Genomic DNA, 26,210 nt, shown 5'->3' on the forward strand with positions numbered 1-26,210 from the left:
AAAGATTCCAAAACTGATTTTTTTAGGGACCAGTTCTTATTTTAAGTTGATTTAGGAGGTTTGTATACTGGAAACCCCCATAAGTGACCCCATTTTGGAAACTAGACACCTTAAAGAATTAATCTAGGGGTATAATGAGCATTTTAACCCTACAGGGGCTGGAGGAAAGTATTCACCATTAGGCCGTAAAAAAATGAAAAATTTAAATTTTCCAATAATATATACATTTAGATTAAAGTTTCTCATTTTCAAAAAGAACATGAGAGAAAAAGCACCCCAAAATTTGTAACGCGGGTTCTCTTGAGTACTACGGTACCCCATATGTGGGCGTAAACCACTGCATGGGCACACAGCGGGGCTCAGAAGGGAAGGAGCGCCAATTAGCTTTTCCATTGCAGATTTTGCTGAAGAAGTTTCCGAGCGCCAGGTGCATTTGCAGTGCCCCTGTAGTGTCAGCAGAGAGAAAAAACCCCATAAGTCACCCCATTTTGGAAAGTACACCCCTCAAAGAATTCATCTTCGGGTAGGATGAGCAATTTGACCCCACAGGTGTTAGAGGAAAGTATTCAAAATTAGACAGTAAAAATGAAAAACTCTAATTTTTTCCAATAATATGTTCGTTTAGTTTGAAATTTTTTAATTTCACGAGGAAAAAGAGAAAAAAAGTACCTCAAAATTTGTAACGCAGGTTCTCCTGAGTAAAAAGGTACCTCATATGTGAGCATAAACCACTGCATGGGCACACAGCCGGGCTCAGAAGGAAAGGAGCGCCAATTAGCTTTTTCAATGCAGATTTTGCTAAAGAAGTTTCTGAGCGCCAGGTGTGTTTGCAGAGCCCCTGTAGTGCCAGCGGAGTAAAATCTCGCCATAAGTCACCCCATTTTGGAAAGTGAACCCCTCAAAGAATTCATTTTGGGGTGTGGTGAGCATTTTGACCCCACAGGTATTAGAGGAAAGTATTCAAAAGTAGACAGTAAAAATGAAAAACTCGAATTTTTCCAATAATATGTTCCTTTAGTTTGAAATTTCTCAATTTCACGAGGAACAAAAGAAAAAAAGTACCCCAAAATTTGTAACGCAGGTTCTCCTGAGTAAAAAGGTACCTCATATGTCGGTATAAACCACTGTATGGGCACACATCAGGGCTCAGAAGGGAAGGAGCGCCAATTAGCTTTTTCAATGCAGATTTTGCTGAAGAAGTTTCTGAGCGCCAGGTGGGTTTGCAGTGCCCCTGTAGTGCCAGCGGAGTAAAATCTCGCCATAAGTCACCCCATTTTGGAAAGTACACCCCTCAAAGAATTCATCTTGGTGTGTGGTGAGCATTTTGACCCCACAGGTATTAGAGGAAAGTATTCAAAAGTAGACAGTAAAAATGAAAAACTCGAATTTTTCCAATAATATGTTCCTTTAGTTTGAAATTTCTCAATTTCACGAGGAACAGGAGAGAAAATTCACCCCAAAATCTGTAACGCAGGTTCTCCTGAGTAGAACGGTACCCCATATGTGGGCATAAACCACTGTATGGGCACACAGCCGGGCTCAGAAGGGAAGGAGCGCCTATTAGCATTTTCTCTGCAGATTTTTCTGAAGAAGTTTCTGAGCACCAGGTGCGTTTGCAGCGCCCCTGTAATGTCTACAGAATAGAATCCCCCCAAAAGTCACCCCATTTCGGAAAGTACACCCCTCAAAGAATTCATCTTGGGGTAGGATGAGCATTTTGGCCCCACAGGTATTAGAGGAAAGTATTCAAAATTGGCCAGTAAAAATGAAAAACTTGAATTTTTCCAAAAATATGTTGGTTTAGTTTGAAATTTCTAAATTTCACAAGGAACAGGAGAAAAAATGTACCCCAAAATCTGTAACGCAGGTTCTCCTGAGTACAACGGTACCCCATATGTGGGCATAAACCACTGTATGGGCACACAGCAGGGCTCAGAAGGGAAGGAGCGCCAATTTGCTGGAGCAAAACCGCAGCTAGTAACAGTTATTAGAATAGCGCAGTTACTAAAATACAATAAAAAAAATTAGATTACAGGTAATGTGGGGTGGTTACGGACAGTCTGGGGTGGTTCTGGGTAATCTAGAGGTGGTTACGGGCAGTCTGAGGTGGTTACGGACAGTCTGGGGTGGTTACGGGTAATCTGGGGTGGTTACGGGCAATCTGAGGTGGTTACGGGTAATCTGGGGTGGTTACGGATAATCTGGGGTGGATACGGTCAACATGGGGTGGTCACAGGCAACCTGCTGTGGTTACGACAACCTGGGGTGGTTACAGGCAACCTGGTGTGGTTAGAGGCAACCTGAGGTGGTTAGAGGCAACCTGGGGTGGTTACGGGCAACGTGGGGTGAATACGGACAACCTGCTGTGGTTACAGACAATCTGGTATGGTTACAGGCAACCTGCTGTGGTTACGGACAATCTGGGGTGGTTGCGGACAATCTGGGGTGGTTACAGACAATCTAGGGTGGTTACAGGCAACCTGCTGTGGTTACGGGCAACGTGGGGTTATTACGGACAATCTGGGGTGGTTACGGACAATCTGGGGTGGTTATGGACAATCTGGGGTGGTTACGGACAATCTGGGGTGGTTACGGACAATCTGGGGTGGTTACAGACAATCTGGGGTGGTTACAGGCAACCTGCTGTGGTTACGGATAAACTGAAGTGCTAATAGGTAATCTGAGGTGGGTACCTGTAATCTGGCGTGGTTACGGGCAATCTGGAGGGGGTCACTGGCAATTTGGGGTGGTTAGAGGCAAGGTGCAGTGTTCAGAGGCAAGGTGCGGTGGTCAGATGCAAGGTGCGGTGGTCATAGGCGACGTGCGGTGGTCAGAGGCGACGTGCGGTGGTCAGAGGCGACGTGCGGTGGTCAGAGGCAACCTGCGGTGGTTGCGTGCAATCTGGGGGGTTACATGTAATCTGGCATGATTACGGGCAATCTGGGGTGGTTATGCCCAACCTGCGGTGGTTATGCCCAACCTGTGGTGGTTACGGGCAACCTGGGGGGGTTACAGACAATCTAAAATTGTTACGGATAGAGTAAAGTGCTTATAGCTAATCTGGGGTGGTTACATGTAATTTGGGGTGGTTACAGGCAATCTGGGGTGATTACGGACAATCTGGAGGGGGTCACTGGCAACGTGCGGTGGTTACGGGCAACGTGTGGTGGTTACGGGCAACGTGCGGTGGTTACAGGCAACGTGCGGTGGTTATGGGCAACGTGCGGTGGTTACGGGTAATCTGGGGGGTTATGTGCAATCTGACGTGATTACAGACAACCTGGGGTGGTTATGGGCAACGTGCGGTGGTTACGGGCAACCTGCGGTGATTACGGGTAATCTGGGGGGGGGGGGGGGGGGGGGTTAGGGGTAATTTGGGAGTAAACTGCAATTATTACTATAATAAAAAGTGTGTGTTTTATTTTTTTGTATGTTTGTCACTTTTTGTACTTTATACATTCATGTTCACTGTATTACTATGATTACTGTGATATTTTCTATCACAGTAATCATAGTTCAGTGACAGAGACCAAATTGGTCTCTGTCACTTTAAATTTTCAGAGCTTGGCTGGTTGTGGAGCGCATGCGCACTTCATAACCAGCCAGGACACGGAAGAGGAAGGAGCTCCAGGAGCAGGTGAGTATATGGGGTAGGGGAGGGTAACTCGGGGACGGGGGTGACTGGGGGGGTGGGGGGGACATCACTTTTTATCCCCTGTCACCAATCATTCATGGTGACAGGGGATAAAAAGTGTCGGCGGCACATGGCACAAGCGATCAGCGGTATATAGTATATACCGCTGATCGCTTGTACCGGGACCCCACAGGGGGGGTCCCGATGACTGCCCCATGCTCTCCGCTACCTCCGGTGGCGGAGAGCATGGGGCTTTCATTCATTTTTCTTTTTTGATCACTGTGAACAGACATTATTCTGTTCACAGTGATCGCGGCGGCCATCGGATCCAAGGGAGGGGGGGTTAGTGACTGGGGCACTAGGGGGCTGATCTGGGGTCTGATTTTTACTTATTTCATCTCCCCCCACCGTGGATTCACGGTGGGGGGAGATGAAATACAGCGGCGGCACCGGCCCATTAGTGACCGCCGTTCCGGCGGTCACTAAGGGGTTAATGGGGGTCAGCTGCGGAATCACAGCTGATCCTCATTATCTCCGGTGCTGTACAAAGATGAGAGCGGGATCGCTGTCCCTGCAGTGATCCCGTTCTCATCACAAAGCCCCCTCAAGTCAGGAACGTATATGTACATTCCTACTGCACGGGGCATGTGCAATAGGAACGTATATATACAGATGGCTGACGTGAAGGGGTTAAGGGGAGATATGATTAATTTATTTAAATATATAAATGGCCCCTACAAGAAATATGGGGAAAAGATGTTCCAGGTAAAACCCCCTCAAAGGACAAGATGGCATTGCCTCCGCCTGGAGAAAAAAAGGTTCAATCTCCGGAGGCGACAAGCCTTCTTTACCATGAGAACTGTGAATCTGTGGAACAGTCTACCACAGGATCTGGTCACAGCAAAAACAGTAGAGGGCTTCAAAACCGGCCTAGACAAGTTCTTAGACCAAAATAATATAAATGCATATGTATAGAACCTATCACCCCTCTCCCTTCCCTGTATCCATCCCCTCCTTGGTTGAACTTGATGGACATGTGTCTTTTTTCAACTGTATTAACTATGTAACATACTGTTCATAGCACTAAACATGTTACTGTACCGGCACATACTGTTCATAGCACTAAACATGTTACTGTACCGGCACATACTGTTCATATCACTAAACATGTTACTGTACCGGCACATACTGTTCATATCACTTAAGATGTTACTGTACTGGCACATACTGTTCATATCACTAAACATGTTACTGTACGGGCACATACTGTTCATATCACTTAAGATGTTACTGTACTGGCACATACTGTTCATATCACTAAAGATGTTACTGTACCGGCACATACTGTTCATATCACTAAACATGTTACTGTACTGGCACATGCTGTTCATATCACTTAACATGTTACTGTACCGGCACATACTGTTCATATCACTAAACATGTTACTGTACCGGCACATACTGTTCATATCACTAAACATGTTACTGTACTGGCACATGCTGTTCATATCACTAAACATGTTACTGTACCGGCACATACTGTTCACACAGAATCCTTGTGTGTATTTTCAATATTTGACAACTTCCAACTGTTTACTTCAAAGGTGGAGGCTATTGACACAACACTTGTTATCAGGTGAAAAAAGTAATTTACAAAATGACCAACATACCAACATGGCCAATGCAAGGTACGAACTTCACTGCACACTTCCAGAAAGCTATAAATGGTACACATCGCTAGTGCTAGACCTTCAATTAAATGAATTTTGCAGCATGTTCCTCCAGATAGTATTCAAATTGTAATGTAATAAGTTATTCTAAGAAGTCAACAAGTGCAGAATAACAACCAGAAGAAAATTAAACACCATAAAAAAATATCCAGCATATAGAAATATCCAGCATAGTTACACTCATGGACGTTCTCCTGGACGGGTGGAAGCCCACTTTATGGGTATATGGCTGTATGTGAGTGTTTTTTTTTTTTACTTTTCAGTAAAGGAATCTATAGCCCACACTATGAAATATAAAAAAGAAAATATGAATCTGTACAGAATACAGATATACAGATGTGTACACATTCACTGCCATTGGTCTTTATTTTAGTGTACTTGTGCGCAGCCCACAGAAAGTCATTTGGAGAAGTCCGGCAAAAAAATGTTTATTACAGTATTGTATTGCCCCCCAAAAGTTATACAAATCATCAATATACACTTATTATGGGAAATGCACATAAAGTGCTTTTTTTCCCTGCACTTACTACTGCACCAAGGCTTCACTTCCTGGATATAATGGTGATGTCACGACTCCAAGAGCTGTGCGGGCTGTGGCTGCTGGAGAGGATAATGGCAGGGGGACATTGAGAAACACAGCCTCTTAAACAAAAGGGACACTGAGCATTCCTCTGCCATCATCCTCTCCAGCAGCCACAGCCCGCACAGCTCTGGGAGTCAGGTCGTGACATCATCATGTTATCCAGGAAGTGAAGCCTTGATGCAGTAGTAAGTGCAGGGAAAAAAGCACTTTATAAGCATTTCCCGTAATAATACAATACTTAAGGGTGCTGCATCCTATCTCTACTACGGCAAGAGGCACTCTCTTTACACCTTTGGGACTGGTGCTGTTGGATAATTCTCTTTATGGTATATCATACAGACATGTCAAAAATTTTGATTGGTGTCCTCTCCCCGATCCTTCTCACAACTGATACAGGTCTGAACACTTTTCATGTGTCTCTGACATCTCTCTGTCAAATGTTTTTTTTTTTTTAAATGACAGTGACATTTAAGGCACAATATGCTTTACACAACAGCTGCTTTCTCTGATGTCTACTGATTAATAAAAAAAGCCAACAGAAATGAATAACCTTCTATCATGCACAAATATTGAATTTCCATCAATGATAAATATATATTTGTATATGATACACTCAGATGATTAAGAGCTTCTAAGAGTAGAATTGTAATAGATAGAGATAGATAGATAGATAGATAGATAGATAGATAGATAGATAGATAGATAGGAGATAGATAGAATCAGTACTGACCCGTGGTCTAAATACCTGAAATATTGAAAGCCCATGTTATTTTATACAGCAATATAAAAGCAATGGTTTCCAGATGTTTACCAGTCAGCTGTAGATGGAAAGGACACTGATACATACACTGAGCTCCATAGACTTGTTCCTATGTAAATATATTCTTCTGACGTAGTCTATAAATGTGGTACAAAACAAATGTGCTGGCTTCCAGTGAAAACCTTCATAACAGGTTATTGACAGGAAATTGTGTGACAAAGTTCTATATGTAACACTTTCCATTTTTGTAAGCTTGCTCTTTATGCAGTGACATTTTATACGAGCGCTGAGCAGATGGTATATATCCCAGCAACTCCGCTGCAGTCGAGAGATAAATATTTTTTTTAGCTGCTGTAACAGGAAGATTGTTTCTTTCCATTCACTTACAGAGGAGGTTTGGACCCATCTGTCTAAGTAGATTTCACACAGTACTTTTTTTTTCCTTCAAGATGTGGATTTGTTAGATAAGATCTTCTGTATCTGGAAGGAGGAAAACTCATCTTGTCTAATGACAGGAGTACAAATTGTTTTCATCAGCTTCTAGGTCTGCACATTTGAATACAGGTATAAGCAGCGTCTTAAGTAATAAAACGATCTAACTTATTAACTGCAAAGTAATAAAAAATATGACATTACCTGCAAGCCAAAATAATGTGTATACACATAGCCCTAAGGCTATGTTCACACTACGTAAGTTTCCGGCCGTAGCGCGTTCCGTGAATAAGCGGCCGGAGACTTACGTAGTTTGCGTACAATGGAAAGTATACGATGTACGGCTGCACCGTTCACACTACGTACGAACTTACGCCAGGATCGTACGCGGCGCCGTAAAAAATGAACCAGACCATTGTTTGAGGACGAAAACGTAACATGCAGTCCCGTACGTAGTGGAGATTTCTTCATTTTTGCAGCTTTTTGGGCCGATCCAAAAGGTTCTGTGGGGTGTCCGGGGCTAGCCGAAGCTTTCCAAGTAAAAGACCGCTGTCAGACCACTACGTAGGGCGCTCGGGAAGCGTAAGTAGACTACAGGCGTAAGTTCGCGGTCCGTACGTAGCCGGCCGCAAGTAGCGTAAATCTCCGGCCGGAGTTTACCGCGTATATGTCCGGCCGCGAAAATATGCGGCCGGACATATACGCAGTGTGAACATAGCCTAAAAAGGTATTCCCATCTCAACTAATATAGTTATACTTGTAGGGCTTATATAGTTAAATATTTTTGGAAATACACTCACTTAGCAAACTTGCCTCCTTCTCCTGATATGCCGCTCCTTCTCTCTGATTGTTGACATCTTTTTGGTGGCTGGTGTGTGTGTGTATATATATATATATATATATATATATATACACACACTATGGGGAAGATTTATGAATTATAGTGTAAAGTGAAACTGGCTCAGTTGCCCCTAGTAACCAACCAGATTCTACTTTTCATTCCTCGCAGACTCTTTGGAAAATGAAAGGTGAAATTTGATTGGTTGCTAGGGGCAACTGAGCCAGTTTCACTTTACACCATGTTTGATAAATCTCCCCCTATATCTTAATACATCTACATATCGATACACACACCAGCCAGACCAATGCTTTTAGAGCAGAGCAGTGGTCAGTAAACTGGACAATGAGCCATCAACAATCAGAAAGAGAAAGAGCTAGAAAAGAAGAGTGAAACACTGAGCTAGAGCATAGAAGAAACTGACTGCACATTAGGTATTTGAATATAAAATAGCTTTATTGACCCAGCTTAAGATGAAAAACACTTAAAATAGACAATGCAACATTTCAAAAATCAGAAGGAGGCAAGTTTGCTAAATGAACGTATTTGCTAAAATATTTAAAGAGTAAGGCCATGTTCACATGGTGTATAACTGCGCCCTTTGGTAACACTGGCCATTTTTTTGTACCACAGTACCAGCCGGATGATCTTCACTTCTGGTGAATTCGGATGCGGGCGCACCCGTGTGCGCCCGCAACCGAATCCAGCTGCACACAATGGAGCGTGCGACCAGTGCCACACACTCCATTGTGTGAACTGACATGTCTGTGCAGCCGCTATTCGTGATTTATGCTAAACATATGTTGTGTGAACATGGCCTAACTATCATTTAATAACTTTTGACATGTCATCAGACAAGTCAAAGGTTATTAATTGCAGCAGGTCTCTGCCAAGACCTGTTGTTACCAGGAGACATAGCTGGGGAGAGAGTGCGGCAGCATTGTGATCCCTTTCCCGGCTGTATCTCTTCATCATCTAATTCCCACAATATATGTCTATGAGGCTACTTTGATGGAATTAGCGAGCAGCCAGGGAGTGGATCGCACTGCTATCGCACTCTCTCTCCTGCTATATCTCCTGATCACAGGGGGTCTCAGTAGTTGTGATCAATAACCTTTGACACGCCTGATGACATGTCTATGCAGTGAAAAATGCATCATAAATCTACAGATGGCAGGGGATTTAAAATCACTGACACCTTGTACATTATCAGAAGACTCTACGTCTAGAAGAAAGAAGGTTTCGCCATCATTATAGAGATTCTTTATACGCGCAAAAAATGTGTCAGCCAGATTTTGCTGATTAAAACTGACCTTTTAGGCTTATGTTTTAGGGTACAAACCCACACACCGTATATGCAGCAAATACGCAGCAAATACGCAGCAGATTTGATTGGTAAAGATTTGATGCTGTGTTCAGTTATTTAGATCTAATCTGCTGCGTATTTGCTGCGTATCGCAGCAGTAAATACGTTGCATATACGGTGTGTAGGTTTATACCCTTAGACACAGCAACAATATGCTAAAGGAAAAAAACAAGATGGAGCATAGAATCAGCAAGGAACAAGTCTTAAACTGATCACCTGGGGCACTATGGCCTACAGCATAACAGAAGTTAGTGACAAACAACAAAAGACAAAAAAGTAGGGTAGGCGTTTCTGTTTATAATGGTTAGTAAAGAAGACTTAAGCTTGCAGGGGGGGAAAGGAGAGTAAAGGTTTTTGATAATTGTTATAACGTCTAATAAAATTGCTAATCAACATTTTGTAGGTTCTTCATGTTCGGTGGCGGCATACTAGGCCATGTTGTCAGCTGACCTTAGAAGGATGTGGCCACAGACATTGTACACTTGCAGCACTCAACTTATCATAAAGAACATTCAGCTATTCACCGAACTACAACCATTATATATAAATGCCTATGAAATAAAAGATGAAAGAGCAGAAAAAACTATTCAGTCTGAAAATGTTGTGTCGGCAAATGAATGCACTCCAATAGATGTTCTCTGTATCTATGTAGATATACTTTTAACACAAAAAACTATTTCCAGATGTAAAGAATTTCTGATCATTCCAGACTACATGCATTTAGTATGGGAATAAATCATGGAGCTTCCTATGTATTTTACTGTCCTCACGGTCGCATCATGATCAATGGAGGAACCAATCTACGCATAGTATCACCATGCAAGGCATACTTGTGCAATTCTGCTAAAACTGATACTGTTAAAAAAAACTAGTGATAAAACCTTTACATAAGACCAATTTACCACAGAGTAAAACCAATGTAAATGAATCCGTGTCTAACAAACTGCTGCTGTGTGAAAATCTATTATACACCTAACCAAAGAAAACACAGAGTCGGTCATGCGCTGCGTCCTCTAAGCTCTTTCCATTTGCTGTGTGTGCAGACAGGATGTGCACACACACATTTTGGCAACACCTTTCTCAAGGAGACAGGACATAGATGAAGTAACCCTCCCAACTTAGCACCAAAAAAAAAAAAAAAAAACACTTAAAGTGAACTTACAGCTGAACTTTAGACATTCCAGGTGGATTTTCTGCTTAGAAAAGACTTTTTAGGTAAAACTCAACTTTTATTCAACAATTCTAAGTATGTGCAACAAACCATACAAGTAAATTTTAAAGTGTAAACTTCATCTTTAGGTTATGTTCACACATAGTTTTTCCATCAGTCTTTCGGTCAATCTTTTTTCAACCAAAACCAGGAGTAGATTGAAAATACAGAAGCTGTGCAAATTTTTCCATTATAATTTTGTCCTTCCAGTTTCACTATTAGGGTATGTTCACACTGAGCAAATTGGCGAATTTTGCGGCGCAACCCTCCGCCGCGGAATCCCGCCTGCTTCAGTGTCAGACCGCATCTCTATGGGAGGGCTCGCGCGGAATTCCGTCCCGTTTGCTCAGTGGGAACATTCCTTAAGATTGGAATTGGAAGGACAAAATTATAATAGAAAGACTTCTGCCCCATTTGGCCAGTGTGAACATAACCTTAGTTTTGGTGGAAAAAATACTGACCGAAAGACTGACGAAAATACTATGTGAGGACATATTACGCAATGTGAGGTGTACGGTATAATATCACCCTATACTTTAAATATGCTTACTTTTTTACAATGGAGAATTCACGAAAGTCTCCATATACCAACTGGGACTCTTCAATCAGTAACCTATCCTTCCCCCAATGAATCTGATACCTGTGAAACATGTATCATCTCTCAACACCATCTTCTATAGCTTAGATGGACATATTACTATAACAGACTGGAAGAACCAGTTAGCCCAACCCAAGATCCAATTTGACTAGAAACCCTACAATAAGAAAAGAAGCTAAAGCTTAGGCACCAATAGTGAGTAGTAGGTGCACCAGCTCCCTCCAGCTCTGATCTACGGGACAGCTGAGGCAGGGCTGGCTGCACAGGGGCACATTGTCTCAATTATGCTATAATTATATAAATAGATTATCTGCTTAAAGCAAAGAAGCTAAGAACCTCATAAGCCTCAAGGAATTTGTGTCAACCCTTTGGAAAACAAGACAAATGTATCTTTCAGTGTAATAGATGACAAGAAAGATGTTGTAGGAATAACAAGAACAAAGTAATAGGTTATTGGTGCTGGGGGTTATGTTGGCATTGAATACAAAACATAAGCCTTTCATCTAGGACCAGGTGGAAGGGATGTCTTATATGGCTCTTAACGAAACACCCAACTGGCCGACAGCTAGACCTTCCTACATCCCATAGACATGCATGCTTGGTCAAATGCACATGTGTTTTCGGTCCGGCATGTCTAAAATGTATTTTCTCCGACCAGTTAGTTCTGTTTGCTGGTAAATAGTTCTCCCAATTGTTGTAAATATGAGAAGGGTAAGATTATATATATATATATATATATATATATATATATAGGGTAAGAGGAATAATAAAAACTAGAACTTTATATTGGTTATCCTACCCACAATGTGCCTGGTAGCTGAAAAATAACAGTGCTACATAGAACCAAGAAACAGCGTTAAAAAAATAATTAAAAAAAAAAAAAAAAAACTACTATGGTGACTTCATCTGGTGAGGATTCAGATGCATATAAAAACTGCATTTTGCAAGTCTAGAAGTTATGTCCGGTCATGCACACTGGGAAAAATATACGCAGATCAGCCATAACATACATACCATGGGTGAAGTGAATAACTGATTATGTTTTGACAATGGAGAACCGTAGTTAGTGCCAATAATGAAGAACTGTGGTTAGTGCCGATTATGGAATACTGTAGTAAGCATCTACCGTTAGTACCTACCATAAATGGTCCAAGTAAGGACAACTGTCATGGGTAGCCTAGGCTCACTGATGAATATTGGGAACAAAGGCTAGAAAGTCTGCTCCAATGGCATCAAAGGGTTTCTGTAGCATGAACTGCTGAAAAATGTAACACTGGCTATAGCTGTCAGTAAACACAATGCATATTAAGAAACCCACAGACTAAACAAAGTGCCCGTGCTGACCAGTATCCACCTGACAATGGAGTAATGGAAAAAGATCATGTGGTATGCCAGGTGTGTACAATATGTGTTGCTTACCTAGGGAAGAGAAAGCCTCAGGATGCCCCTTGGGAAGAAGGCAAACTGGTGGAAGCAGAGTGATGCTCTGGGCAATGGTCAGCTGGGAATACCCATTCATGTGGACATTACTTTCCATATATCACACACAAACTTTGTTGAAGAACAAAACCACCACTTCATGGTAGAAGTATTCTCTAGTGGCAGGGCTCTGGAGTCAGTAAGCCACAGCTGAGAATCCTGTATTTTATCAGGCTCTGACTAAGGTGATTATTCTGTTTGATAATGACACCCGATACTTGTAAGGGTTAATTTATGTCTGTCTCTCTCTCTCTCTCTTTCACACACACACACACAGCCTGCTGCAGCCATAGCACACTAAAAAAAAACACACAATCTTCTCTCAGAGAGAAAACACCATGTTGAGGATAGAGTTTACTGCTACACTACTTATGGCTTCTCCTCCTCCCCCTTCTCTATATTACAAAGGATAACCCCACACAATGGACTCTTCCAGAAACAAGTATTTTTTCTGACCCCAACTAAAACTACCTCTCACTACCTCTCCTATGCGCTATCTCTTATCTCCCTCCCACAGCTCCCTGTGCCCCCCCACTCTTGCCCACTCGCTGCCGGCGCTATTACACCTGCCAAGAGCAGGGAACGAGGAGCAAGCAAGCGCTGATCTGAAAGGCCGCCACTCACTTGCTTCTCCGGATTGGCACGTGTAATAGAGCGTTTAGGCCTTCTTCCTCGACAATTAAATTTCACAGAAAAATGGGATTTTAAAAATTTGGAAAAGGCCATAAGGTGCAACACTAATATTATTGATTTTATTGTCCTGTGAGCTATCCAACAATGCAGCTCATAGAGTGATAAGGAGCTGATAGAGTCCCCTTATAGGAAGTCTTGGTGACAGATACTACAGGACACCTTCATAGGTTTCATGGAGTGCAAGACTGATAAGAGCTGTTCTAGTGGCACGACAGGGACCTACAAAACATTGGCCAGGTAGTGTTATATTTTACAGCTAATTCATGTATAACAAAGTTTTCACAAAATAAAGGAATGTTTATGGCAGCAAAGCAGAAAAGTTTTATTTACGGCCATCAATAAACTTCTTATCACTGTTTAATCATTATCACGATTGTTTTACGTTGCACTCCTCCATCCTGAGCAAACACAAACATATCATTTTTCCTGAAAATCCAGTATGGGAAGCGTTACATCAGTTAGGCTAAGTAAACATGGTGTCACCTTCACCTACATAATGGACCATATGCAACATAGATAGTGCATTCCTGTGACTAATGGCTTCCATGGCTCCACACCTTAGCACCCTGGCTGATTGTAAACTCTGAGGCTTGCTTTTATCTTCTTTTTTTTTGTTTTTAAGAAATCTAATATTAGAGTATCAGTGATTCTTGGCTAATACAAAAGTTGCACAGCCAAAAATCACAGCATTAGACTGTCTGCATTGCAGATGATGAAAGTCAAGGTGGTCGACTAGCATTCACTTTCATTAGGTGGAGCAATGTCTATGCCAAAACAGTCACCATGTAGCCCAAGACTAAATAAAAAATGCCAATTCCCAGCCACTTTTGTGACCTGGTCTCTGTTGTTCCAGCTCCAACGTCAATCACAATCGCTACAGTGTAACCTCAGTGTTGTTGACAGGTCATCTCTATGGCCAGTGATTGACATTGCTTAACAGGATAAAGGGAGACCAGCAAACTACCATTATACACCATTGCTAGACTTTTTTCACACAATCAGGGTGTCTGGCAGGGGGGTATACATCAGGGGACTCCCAAATAGATACCTCTGCAGCATATAGCAAAAATATAATTCACAGCACTCCAAAAGAAATAAAAAAAAATCACAAGTGCAGTAAACAAAACATAACGTTTTGATGGCCTCTCGTCGTAATTTTCAAGCGTTTAAAGTGATATAATCTCACATTATCTATACAATGCATTAATTAGTTCACAATTTCATTGGTGATTTCACAGAATTATTATTAAAAACACAGCACTGTGCAGTACCGATCATTGAGAGTGAACTTCAGATCACTGAGAGTACACTTGTAAAAGATGTAACTTTGTGATGCTCATGTCAAAAAGAAAAAGAAAACCTTTTTTTCTTTTTTTAATGGATCCTGCTCTATTCCATCCAGCAAAAAAGCCAACCCTGATGGAAAACACTCAAACAGAGGCCGAAATTACACATTTCCAGCCTTCTGGGACATTGCTATCTATGGATACATTTGCCATATGAGATCTTTCTACGTATACACCAAGGTGACGCTGCTGTGAAAAGAATCTAAGCAGTTAAAAACATAGGAAAAATAGTGTAGCTGGATTCTGTTGTCAGCACAGTGTCACTACTGCTTTGGAAGTAATTTGGAAGGGACTGGTTGCTATGTTACATATATTTCCCTGAAGTTATTTGCGCCCTATAGACAGTGACACCTCTCTAAATACCACTGTTAGGTGACTGCTCCTTTTCTGTGAATTTCTGTTCCCCTCCATGTTATATATATGTATGGGTATATATATATATTTGATGAAACTCAAAAACATGGCTGGATTCTGCTGTTTTTGAGCCTGAATACAAGACCCCAGTGCCACAAGGCAACAACTTGGGCCACCAGGCCACACTCCTATGTGTTACAGGGTAATAACCAAATTAATAGGAGCATAAAAAATATGAAATCTATGAAACATGAGCAAATCTATGAAACATACAAGTAAGGTGAAATGGCCGTGTGAAATAACCAGCTTGGATTATGATTCATGCAAGAAATAGCAGTTTAACTGGTTGAGTCTGGTCACTTAAAACCACAGTAACTCTCCAATTATCAACTTACATTGTTTTGACATGGACATAAATAAATGTTAGCATACTTGGCCGCCGCTCAACTCACTTTCTATGGGACTTCTGACGATGGGCACAATCGCTCTTGGAACTGCTTACATGACCCACAAGGAGAGCCCCTCTGGCAGGTCCAGTTTTTCATGGATTACACGGAAAGGCCGCCATGTAATGTCCCATAAGTGTATGGCCGGACATTGTTCCATATGCGTATGTGAAATGATTATTGAGGTCAGTGATCCTGGGTCTGTGGTCCAGCAGAGATATATAACGTAAATTGTTTTTGGATTCAGTTTCATTTTTGGTTGAAAGAAATCACATGTAAAAACTTAAAAGTTTTACTGTCGCTATAACTTTCAAAATCTAAATCAACAGTAGTTGTGATTAGAGATGAGCGAACCTGGAGCATGCTCGAGTCCATCTGAATCCGAACTTTCGGCATTTGATTAGCGGTGGCTGCTGAAGTTGGGTAAAGCCCTAAGGCTATGTGGAAAACATGGATATAGTCATTGGCTGTTATTCAAGTTCAGCAGCCCCTGCTAATCAAATGCCGAACGCTCGGGTTCGGATGGACTCGAACCAGAACCCGGTTCGCTCATCTCTAGTTGTGTTATAAAGCAAGTTTGCAATATACATTCATTATTTTTGTTGTTGTCATGCTGTAAAACAAAGCTGAACTTACCAGAAATCCAGGTCCAGTCTCCTGAAGGCAGATTTTCTGACTTTTGCTGGTTGTAAAAAAGAGACTAAACACAGGAATTCTGGCCAGTACAGAGAGTCACGGCTCAATGTGTCTGTCAATCACATGACTGCCTTCTATCTTTGAGCGCTCAGATGGCCTGGGATACACAGGACTTCCTGTTTTCTGACTGTTTCCTGTTTTTTGAGAAAAAAAAAGTCAGAAAACAGGAAGTGCAGTGTTTTCCATGATAACTAAAAAATAAATAATGAATGTAAATTTCAACCTTGCTTTATATTACATCTACTGCTGATTTAGATTTTGAAAGTTATAACAACAGTGACACTTTAAGTGTGTTAAGTACTAAAACCAGTGTGTTCATGCACCAAAACGTCAGTGCAGGTTTATTTTTTTAGCCAGAGCCAGGAGTAAGTAAGTATAAGTCTTTCCTTTATCCTTGTCAGTGGCGGAACTACCGCCATAGCAACCGTAGCGGTTGCTATGGGGCCCGCAGCATCAAGGGGCCCGGGCCCGGCCGGCTGGTCCTCTCTCCCCGGTTTACCTAACCGGGGAGAAACTGTCTGCAGCCTGCATTCAAACTTAGGATGGGGCCCGGACGCATCTCTAAGTTGCCACCTCCAATCTCCTGACGGCATAGCTCCAACTGTCCCGGATCAAGCGGGACAGTCCCGATTTCGGGGTTCTGTCCCGCTGTTCCGGAACAGCCCCAATGTGTCCCGCAAGTTAATATCATTAGACCATCATGGCCCAGTCTCCACCAATCACTGAAGGTGGCTGTGCTGGTCATGTGATGGTCAGCAATCAATCAGTACATTGGGTCTCCTGGCGCGGGAAGTTTCAGCAGCCGCCACTAGGACCCCTCAGAGACTGACCCAGATGGACGTTACCCCCAAGAGCAGCTCCAGAAGCCTGGCCGGGACCTCCAGAGTCACCCAGCAGCCAGTCCGAGCTGATGGTAAGTAACCATACCTCCCAACCGTCCCGGATCTAGCGGGACAGTCCCGATTTCGGGGTCAAGTCCCGCTGTCCCGGAACGGGCCCCAAGTGTCCCGCTTCCCAAAACGTACCTGGCCCTTTAATTGCGAGCGCACCTGATGAGCAGATACGGGCTGTGCACAGCTTCCTCTAGTGGCCGGAAGCTGCATTCTGCCTCCGGTCACTAGAGGTCTCTCTCATCCCCTGCTTTCCCGCGCGGAGCAGGGGAGTGACGTCACCGGCAGAGCAGAGAGAAGAAGGAGACGCTGGAGCCGGCTGAAGCACAGAACCTGAGTGAGTATGTGCTTATTCTTATTTTTAATCAAACGAGGGATGGTGGGGGGAGGTGTTCATTATGGGAGTGCTGGGGGAGGGGGGGTCTTCATCTCTCTGCTGTCTGACTGCTCTGCATTCCGGCCGGGGACGGAGGGGGGAGGCGGTGCAGTCACAGAGCAGAGTGATCAGCAGTGACCAGGGGTAGGGGGCCGCAGTTAAAAGCAGGAGAGGGGGTGAGGGGGGGTGCCGCTGCTGCCACACACTGACCACTGACTGACACTGAAGGCCATCTGACACTCAGCAGCTGCGGCCTTCAGTATCAGTCAGTGGCCGCTGACAGGTCACATGCTCTGTCCCTTTCAAAGCCCTGAGCCCGCAGCTCACATACCGCCCAGCCCCCGAAGCTCTTATCTCCAGCCCCGCGGCACTTGTATTCATCTTCTCCTCGCTGCTGATGAGGTCACCTGTCTGGGACAGACAGGAGAGAAGAGAGTGCAGGGGCCGCGGGACTGGAGATAGGAGCTGCGGGGGCTGGGAGCTGTGTGTGAGGTGTGCACATAGCCACTACTGGGGAGAAATACACTGCTGTGCTGCCATGTGAGTATGCTTTTTTATTTTTCTGGTACACATCTATCTATCTATCTCCTATCTATCTCCTATCTATCTATCTATCTATCTATCTATCTATCTATCTCCTATCTATCTATCTATCTATCTATCTATCTATCTATCTATCTATCTATCTATCTATCTCCTATCTATCTATCTCCTATCTATCTATCTATCTCCTATCTATCTATCTCCTATCTATCTATCTATCTATCTATCTATCTATCTATCTATCTCCTATCTATCTATCTCCTATCTATCTATCTATCTATCTATCTATCTATCTATCTCCTATCTATCTATCTATCTATCTATCTATCTATCTATCAGATAGATAGATAAATAATTGATAAATAAATGATAGATAGATAGATAGATAGATAGATAGGTAGACAACAAATGTCAGCAGCACAAGCCATGATGTTGGTGCCAGCAAATTAAATCTTCTCCAGAGATAGATGTCTATACCATACAGATACTTCACGGCACTCCAACTTCTATATTGCAAAAGAAGTGTTTATTCCATCAACGTGCAAAGCATTAACAAATAGTGCAGCACAGCAAACAGTCACAAACGCGAGGTTTCGGTGAGTCAATCACCATTTTGAAGCGTGAAAATGGCGATAGACTTGCTAAAACGTCGTGTTTATGACCGATTTAGGGGCGTGTCTTGGGTTTAGGGGCGTGTCTTTGGGTGGGGTTAGGGGCGTGTCCATGTCCCTCTTTCCTCTCAGCCAAAGTTGGGAGGTATGAGTAACCCCCTCCTGCCCTGGTAATTAAGGTTCACAGATGACACAAACGCAGGGTCCCGGCTGTCAGACAGGGACCTGCCTCACCTGTCAGCACTGGAGCCGCGCTTCAGTGCTGACAGATAACCCTAAATGCTGTGGCCAGCACGGCTCCAGCATTTCTAGGGTTACAGAGAGATGATTCTCCCTGTATCTGGGAGAATCCTCTCTGTTCACTATCGGGTCTGAGAGAGACAGGGGTCGGGGAGAGGTCACACTGTGTGGTACCAGAGGCACTCGGGAGCTTACCACGGCATCCTGACACCACTGGGGGGGAACAGCATCACACTGCTGTGACTGCTATGAATTCTGTGTAGGTATACAGCAGGGTGTATATATGTGTGTGCATTCTGTGTAGGTATACAGCAGTGTGTATCTATGTCTGCATTCTGTGTAGGTATACAGCAGTGGGTATATATGTGTGTGCATTCTGTGTAGGTATACAGCAGTGTGTATCTATGTCTGCATTCTGTGTAGGTATACAGCAGTGGGTATATATGTGTGTGCATTCTGTGTAGGTATACAGCAGTGGGTATATATGTGTGTGCATTCTGTGTAGGTATACAGCAGTGGGTATATATGTGTGTGCATTCTGTGTAGGTATACAGCAGTGTGTATCTATGTCTGCATTCTGTGTAGGTATACAGCAGTGGGTATATATGTGTGTGCATTCTGTGTAGGTATACAGCAGTGTGTATCTATGTCTGCATTCTGTGTAGGTATACAGCAGTGGGTATATATGTGTGTGCATTCTGTGTAGGTATACAGCAGTGGGTATATATGTGTGTGCATTCTGTGTAGGTATACAGCAGTGGGTATATATGTGTGTGCATTCTGTGTAGGTATACAGCAGGGTGTATATATGTCTGCATTCTGTGTAGGTATACAGCAGTGTATTATATACTTATTATCCTCCTGTATGAGTGTGTATATATCCCCCCATTCTGTGTAGTTATACAGCAGTGTATTATATACTTATTATCCTCCCCCTGTATGAGTGTGTATAAATCCCCCCATTCTGTGTAGGTATACAGCAGTGTATTATATACGTATTATCCTCCTGTATGGCTGTGTATATATCTCCCCTGTGTGTAGGTATACAGCAGTGTATTATATACTTATTATCCTACTGTATGAGTGTGTATATATCCCCCCATTCTGTGTAGGTATACAGCAGTGTATTATATCTCCATTCTGTGTAGGTATACAGCAGTGTATTATATACTTATTACCCTCCTGTATGAGTGTGTATATATCTCCATTCTGTGTAGGTATACAGCACTGTATTATATACTTATTATCCCCCTCCTGTATGAGTGTGTATATATATCCCCATTCTGTGTAGGTATACAGCACTGTATTATATACTTATTATCCCCCTCTATGAGTGTATATATATCCCCCCATTCTGTGTAGGTATACAGCAGTGTTATATACTTATTATCCTCCCCCTGTATGAGTGTGTATATATCTCCCCATTCTGTGTAGGTATACAGCAGTGTATTATATACTTATTATCCCCCTCCTGTATGCGTGTGTGTATATCTCCCCATTCTGTGTAGGTATACAACAGTGTATTATATACTTATTATCCCCCTCCTGTATGAGTGTGTATATATCTCCATTCTGTGTAGGTTTACAGCAGTGTATTATATACTTATTACCCTCCTGAATGAGTGTGTATATATCTCCATTCTGTGTAGGTATACAGCACTGTATTATATACTTATCCCCCTCCTGTATGAGTGTGTATATATATCCCCATTCTGTAGGTATACAGCACTGTATTATATACTTATTATCCCCCTCTATGAGTGTATATATATATCTCCCCATTCTGTGTAGGTATACAGCAGTGTATTATATACTTATTATACCGTCACGGTATTGTTTAGATCTGGTGTGGCTGTATGCTTTAAATGTGCATTGTCTGTAGCTGTTGCCTACCAATCCTGTGACAAGAATCGCTACAGACAATATGCAGATAGTGTAAGCAGTTAAAAACCATGTAGAAAAAAAAAATTCAGACACTGCATGTGGCCGAAACCACACGTCCATTTTCCCCCCAGTAGCCGGGAGGGGGGCCCCATTGGAAGGTTTGCTATGGGGCCCAGCCATCTCTAGTTACGCCCCTGATCCTTGTCCTTAATTTGGGATCACTGTCTGCAACCACTTGTTGAACATGAACTTGGATGTGTATTCCCTGTGTCATGCAGCAAGTCTGTCCTGAGTTCAAGCTTATTCCTTTTTCACAAGAGGGCCAGGGTCTATTAATGCCGCTGCACCGATGAGAGTGACCCAGAGGGCTAACACTAGTTTTTTCCAACAACCAGAGAAGGTGGGAAAACATCTACTTACTTTTAGGCTTTTACTTAAAAGCATTTTAATATAATCTCTTTGTAAACTACAGTGACTGTATTGGCAATAGAAGAGCTGGCATCCATGCAGTACCAGTATTCTAACAATAGAGGGCAGGAGCACAGTCTACATACGAGCTCTGGTGGATGAGCTTAGCACATGTTCTCTGATGTTGGTAAGCACATCCTGGGTATGTTGCACTTTTGTTTGCCAACAGATCTACATTTCCTATGAGAATAAATAGATTACAATATTTCAATTTGTGAGCACGCAAAACTCCAGCAAACAAAAGAATTCCTACCATGCGTGCATTCTATTCCGCGTCACTAACACAAGAGCTTCTTCTACGTAACAAATAAGCAGTGAAAGCCTAGGGTGAGGCTAAATCTACATGGTATGTAGAAGATGTCAATGAAACATAAAGGCATTAAAAGAAAAACTCCTTAAAGAGAAAATGTTTCTTCATGTCCCTGTGTGGATATGTATGATAGCAGCATACAGAATAAACATTTTACTTTTCTGAATATCCACAGCAGAAGCGCTCCTTTAGGATCATATAAAGTGAAGAGAATGGTGCAATGTAACTTTATATGTGACAGCTTACAGAAGAACAATGCATAACGTACAAATCCACACATTCCAGGCTAATGTATAGCACTGTACAGGGGGGAGGGGGTCATCCATCCCCATATACTTTTACAAGACTAGAGGAAATTCACCATCTCTGAGGAGGAGAAGAATAAAGAATAGGGCTGGGGCATTCTGGCCTGTCTCTCACATGGAGGATTTATAGAGGGGCAGTAAGAGAGACAATGTGGAGTCTGGAGCCTGCAATTCTTTCCTGTGTTAATTCAGTCTCAACCGAGTGAATCAGCATTTACATTCAGCCCATAGGCTGCATTCTCTATGGTAATACAAAGCAATGTTAATGACCTATTGCTTTTCTGAACTGATCAGTGAATTTACTGTGTTTTACACGTTTTTTTGTTTGTTTGTTTGTTTGTTTTTTATTCATTATAAGTTATGTCACTCTTTTATCATGTGACTCAATGATTTTTATTGAAGAATTAGGAGAAAAAAGATATATAATCAAAAACACCAACATGCATGCTGCAATGTCGAAGACCTGTCACTAAACCCAAAACCACCACAAAACAAATCCCAAAACAGACACAGTATGTGGCTATGGTGTTTTATATTTCCCTACTGACTCTCAGTGGATCGGCCATCTGGGGAGGGGCAGAGCTCCAAAGTATCCTACCGCACACAGGATTACATTAAATTGCACAGGAACAGCGCTGAGGATTCATCTAACCTGCTGAGAGTTCCCCTTTAATGTGGGACCTTTAAGCTGGCTTCACATGTAGTATCTTGATCAGTATTTGTAGCTTAAAGTGTCACCCTCAGCATAAAAAACTTTAAAGGTTTATCAAAAGTTTTGATTGGTCCAGGCCTGAGTGTTCAGATCTGTACTGATCATGAAAATGAGCCAGGAGAAGACCGCGTTAAGTGTGGTCCTCTCCCCGCTCTGTCATTGATGACTTGGGCTCATAATGGAGCTCTATGGAGCCTGACTGATCATACTGGCACAGAGCGGGGAGCAGACGCCCTGCAGCACGGTCCTCTCCCCACTCATTCTGGCGATCAGTACAGGTCTAAACACTCAGACCCGGACTGATAAAACCTTTCCCCATGTCTCTATGACATGTCACAAGTAGAGATGAGCAAACTTTGAGCATGCTCGAGTCCATCCGAACCCGATTGTTTTTTACCGCTGCTATTTTTCCACATCTTAAACCAAATATCTTCTTAGGCATTTCACCCCATAACAATTCCAAAAAGGTTAACATAACATTTCTCCTTCCGGAGGGTGCGTGTCCATGGACGCCATCAATTCATTACCTCTCTTTTAACTACCTTACACCTTCGTATCCCAGCCGGTCTCCTCCATCGTGCAGGGGACCGCAGGAGAGAGAACCCGCCCCCACACACTCCAAACCCGATTGTTCAGCATTTGATTAGCGGTGGCTGCTGAAGTTGGATAAAGCCATAAGGCTATGTAGAAAACATGGATATAGCCATTGGCAGTATCCATGTTTTCCAGACAACCTTAGAGCTTTATTCAACTTAAGCAGCCACCGCTAATCAAATGCCGAACGATCGGATTTGGATGGACTCGAGCATGCTCAAGGTTCGCACATCTCTAGTCACAAGCTTTCTATGGTGACAATGTGACAGTGACACTTTAAAACCAGGAGTGCTCCAAAATACACAAAAAGGAGCACATCTTCCCTTAATATGCACATCTTTCCCTGTGTCATTTTACCTCCTGATGTTTGGCAAAAATTTGTGACCAAAATACATATACAAGTAAATCCAACCTTAGGGTCCCCACACACTGGGGTACTTCAGACGCATTTCATGCTTCAATATTGCAGCCACAAGTCCTGGCCAGACGACTAGAACTCACAGCTGGCATTAGATCCGCAGTCAGGCACCAGGTACCTACAGATGCTATACAGACACAACACCTCCATGACTGGGGACTGGGTACTGGGTTTATAGAGGGTAACACTGTTAGCTTGCATTTATTCATATTGGATCAGAACATAAGCAGACCTCCTCTATAGACACCGGTCTGATCTTGGTGAAGTATATGACATATTACCCAATAAAGTGCATTGGCACACCATGTCCATGGCACATCTTAACTCTCTTACTGGTACAGGTGATGCTGTTATGTTGGGTAAAGTGTCTGCAGGCTCTGATATATATATATATACAATAGTGAGGGAGGACACAGGAGATATGTGACAGGTGCAGGACAGTGCGGCGGCCTGATTACTTCCTGACTGTGCACCCTGTCATGGTGGAGGCACCTTGCCCTGCAGGCATGCTATGTACGTGCAGGTGACATGTGTGACTTCTCCCTAGTGATGTGACACATAACAATCTACTTCTATGAAGAAATGTCACCATCCAGGCTTATAAAATGGCGCGTATACCCATAATATCCAGATAAATCTGAGAAGCTGGAGGAAATATCCATGGAGGACAGATCACCAGTCCGCACTTGGAATACTGGGAGACAAGGGGCTGGTATAATTTTTTTACAGACGTCATTTAAGCTTTTTTTTTTTTTTATAGAGAGGTGTAAGTCATTTTCTGTAAATGCATAAAAAATTAAGCCCTCAAGTACATAAAAGTGATAAAAATATGAGAAAACAAATACATGATATCCATGCCACACTAGACAGATGCAGTTTTATTTATCACTCCCGGTTCAGTCTCTTTTGAGCACTTTTTAGATCACCACATAACACACAGAGGGTGAAGAATAAGCTGTTTTACACTTACCTCTGCAATCAAAGTAGTACAGTCCCATAAAGTGCACAATATGTAAGGTGTAGAATAAACCACTGTGGATTCGGGGGTGTCGGAGTGTGATATCCCCGGCAGCGGGGACAGTCTCTTACCTGTGTCCTCGGCAGCAGGTGCGGGCTAGTGAGGGAGCAGCTCAGCTCTGACACCGGGACTGCAGCGCCACACCCGCCCTGGACTGCACGGATCCGGGGCCGCGGCTGACAAAGACCCGGAGAGCGGAGCAGAGCCGGAGCCGGATCAGGCAGCGCAGCCTGACAGACTGGTTATGTGAGCGGCTGTGGCTGCGGTGACAGCCTCCTCTGCTGCCTGTCAGCCTCCTCTGCTGTCCATCAGCCTCCTCTGCTGCCCCTCAGCTGCCCGTCAGCCTCCTCTGCTGCCCCTCAGCTGCCCGTCAGCCTCCTCTGCTGCCCCTCAGCCTCCTCTGCTGCTGGTAAGCCTCCTCAGCCTCCACTGCTGTCCCTCAGCCTCCTCTGCTGCCCGTCAGCCTCCTCAGCCTTCTCTGCTGCCCCTCAGCCTCCTCTGCTGCCCCTCAGCCTCCTCAGCCTCCTCTGCTGTCCCTCAGCCTCCTCTGCTGCCCGTCAGCCTCCTCAGCCTCCTCTGCTGCCCCTCAGCCTCCTCTGCTGCCCATCAGCCTCCTCTGCTGCCCCTTAGCTGCCAGTCAGCCTCCTCTGCTGCCCCTCAGCCTCCTCTGCTGCCCATCAGCCTCCTCTGCTGCCCCTCAGCCTCCTCTGCTGCCCGTCAGCCTCCTCTGCTGCCTCTCAGCCTCCTCTGCTGCTCATCAGCCTCCTCAGCCTCCACTGCTGTCCCTCAGGCTCCTTTGCTGCCCGTCAGCCTCCTCAGCCTCCTCTGCTGCCCCTCAGCCTCCTCTGCTGCCCCTCAGCCTCCTCTGCTGTCCCTCAGCCTCCTCTGCTGCCTGTCAGCCTCCTCTGCTGTCCATCAGCCTCCTCTGCTGCCCCTCAGCTGCCCGTCAGCCTCCTCTGCTGCCCCTCAGCCTCCTCTGCTGCTGGTAAGCCTCCTCAGCCTCCACTGCTGTCCCTCAGCCTCCTCTGCTGCCCGTCAGCCTCCTCAGCCTTCTCTGCTGCCCCTCAGCCTCTTCTGCTGCCCGTCAGCCTCCTCAGCCTCCTCTGCTGTCCCTCAGCCTCCTCTGCTGCCCCTCAGCCTCCTCTGCTGCCCGTCAGCCTCCTCTGCTGCCCCTCAGCCTTCTCTGCTGTCACTCAGCCTCCTCTGCTGTCCCTCAGCCTCCTCAGCTGCCCCTCAGCCTCCTTTGCTGCCCATTAGCCTCCTCTGCTGTCCCTCAGGCTCCTCTGCTGCCCCTCAGCCTCCTCTGCTGCCCATCAGCCTCCTCTGCTGCCCCTTAGCTGCCAGTCAGCCTCCTCTGCTGCCCCTCAGCCTCCTCTGCTGCCCATCAGCCTCCTCTGCTGCCTCTCAGCCTCCTCTGCTGCTCATCAGCCTCCTCAGCCTCCACTGCTGTCCCTCAGGCTCCTTTGCTGCCCGTCAGCCTCCTCTGCTGCCCCTCAGCCTCCTCTGCTGCCCCTCAGCCTCCTCTGCTGTCCCTCAGCCTCCTCTGCTGCCCGTCAGCCTCCTCAGCCTCCTCTGCTGCCCCTCAGCCTTCTCAGCCTCCTCTGCTGTCCCTCAGCCTCCTCTGCTGCCCCTCAGCCTCCTCTGCTGCCCATCAGCCTCCTCTGCTGCGACTCAGC

The 26,210-nt window shown here is 44.2% G+C and overlaps 1 protein-coding gene across 2 annotated transcripts in view; it reads right to left on the reverse strand.

Annotated features, from left to right (window-relative positions):
- The window catches only part of LOC138765656 (synaptotagmin-like protein 2), an 80,812-nt gene extending 56,125 nt beyond the window's left edge, over nt 1-24,687 (reverse strand). Inside the window, exon 1 of one of the 2 annotated variants that reach the window (XM_069942615.1) lies at nt 24,606-24,687. The gene's annotated coding sequence lies outside the window, so the exon portion shown is untranslated. Of the gene's footprint in view, nt 1-24,486; nt 24,584-24,605 lie in introns of those variants that run through there. The other variant, XM_069942616.1, reaches the window with a different exon arrangement.
- Between the last annotated feature and the right edge of the window lie 1,523 nt (nt 24,688-26,210).

Source organism: Dendropsophus ebraccatus, chromosome 10 (genome assembly GCF_027789765.1).
Source record: "Dendropsophus ebraccatus isolate aDenEbr1 chromosome 10, aDenEbr1.pat, whole genome shotgun sequence".
Taxonomy (NCBI): domain Eukaryota; kingdom Metazoa; phylum Chordata; class Amphibia; order Anura; family Hylidae; genus Dendropsophus; species Dendropsophus ebraccatus.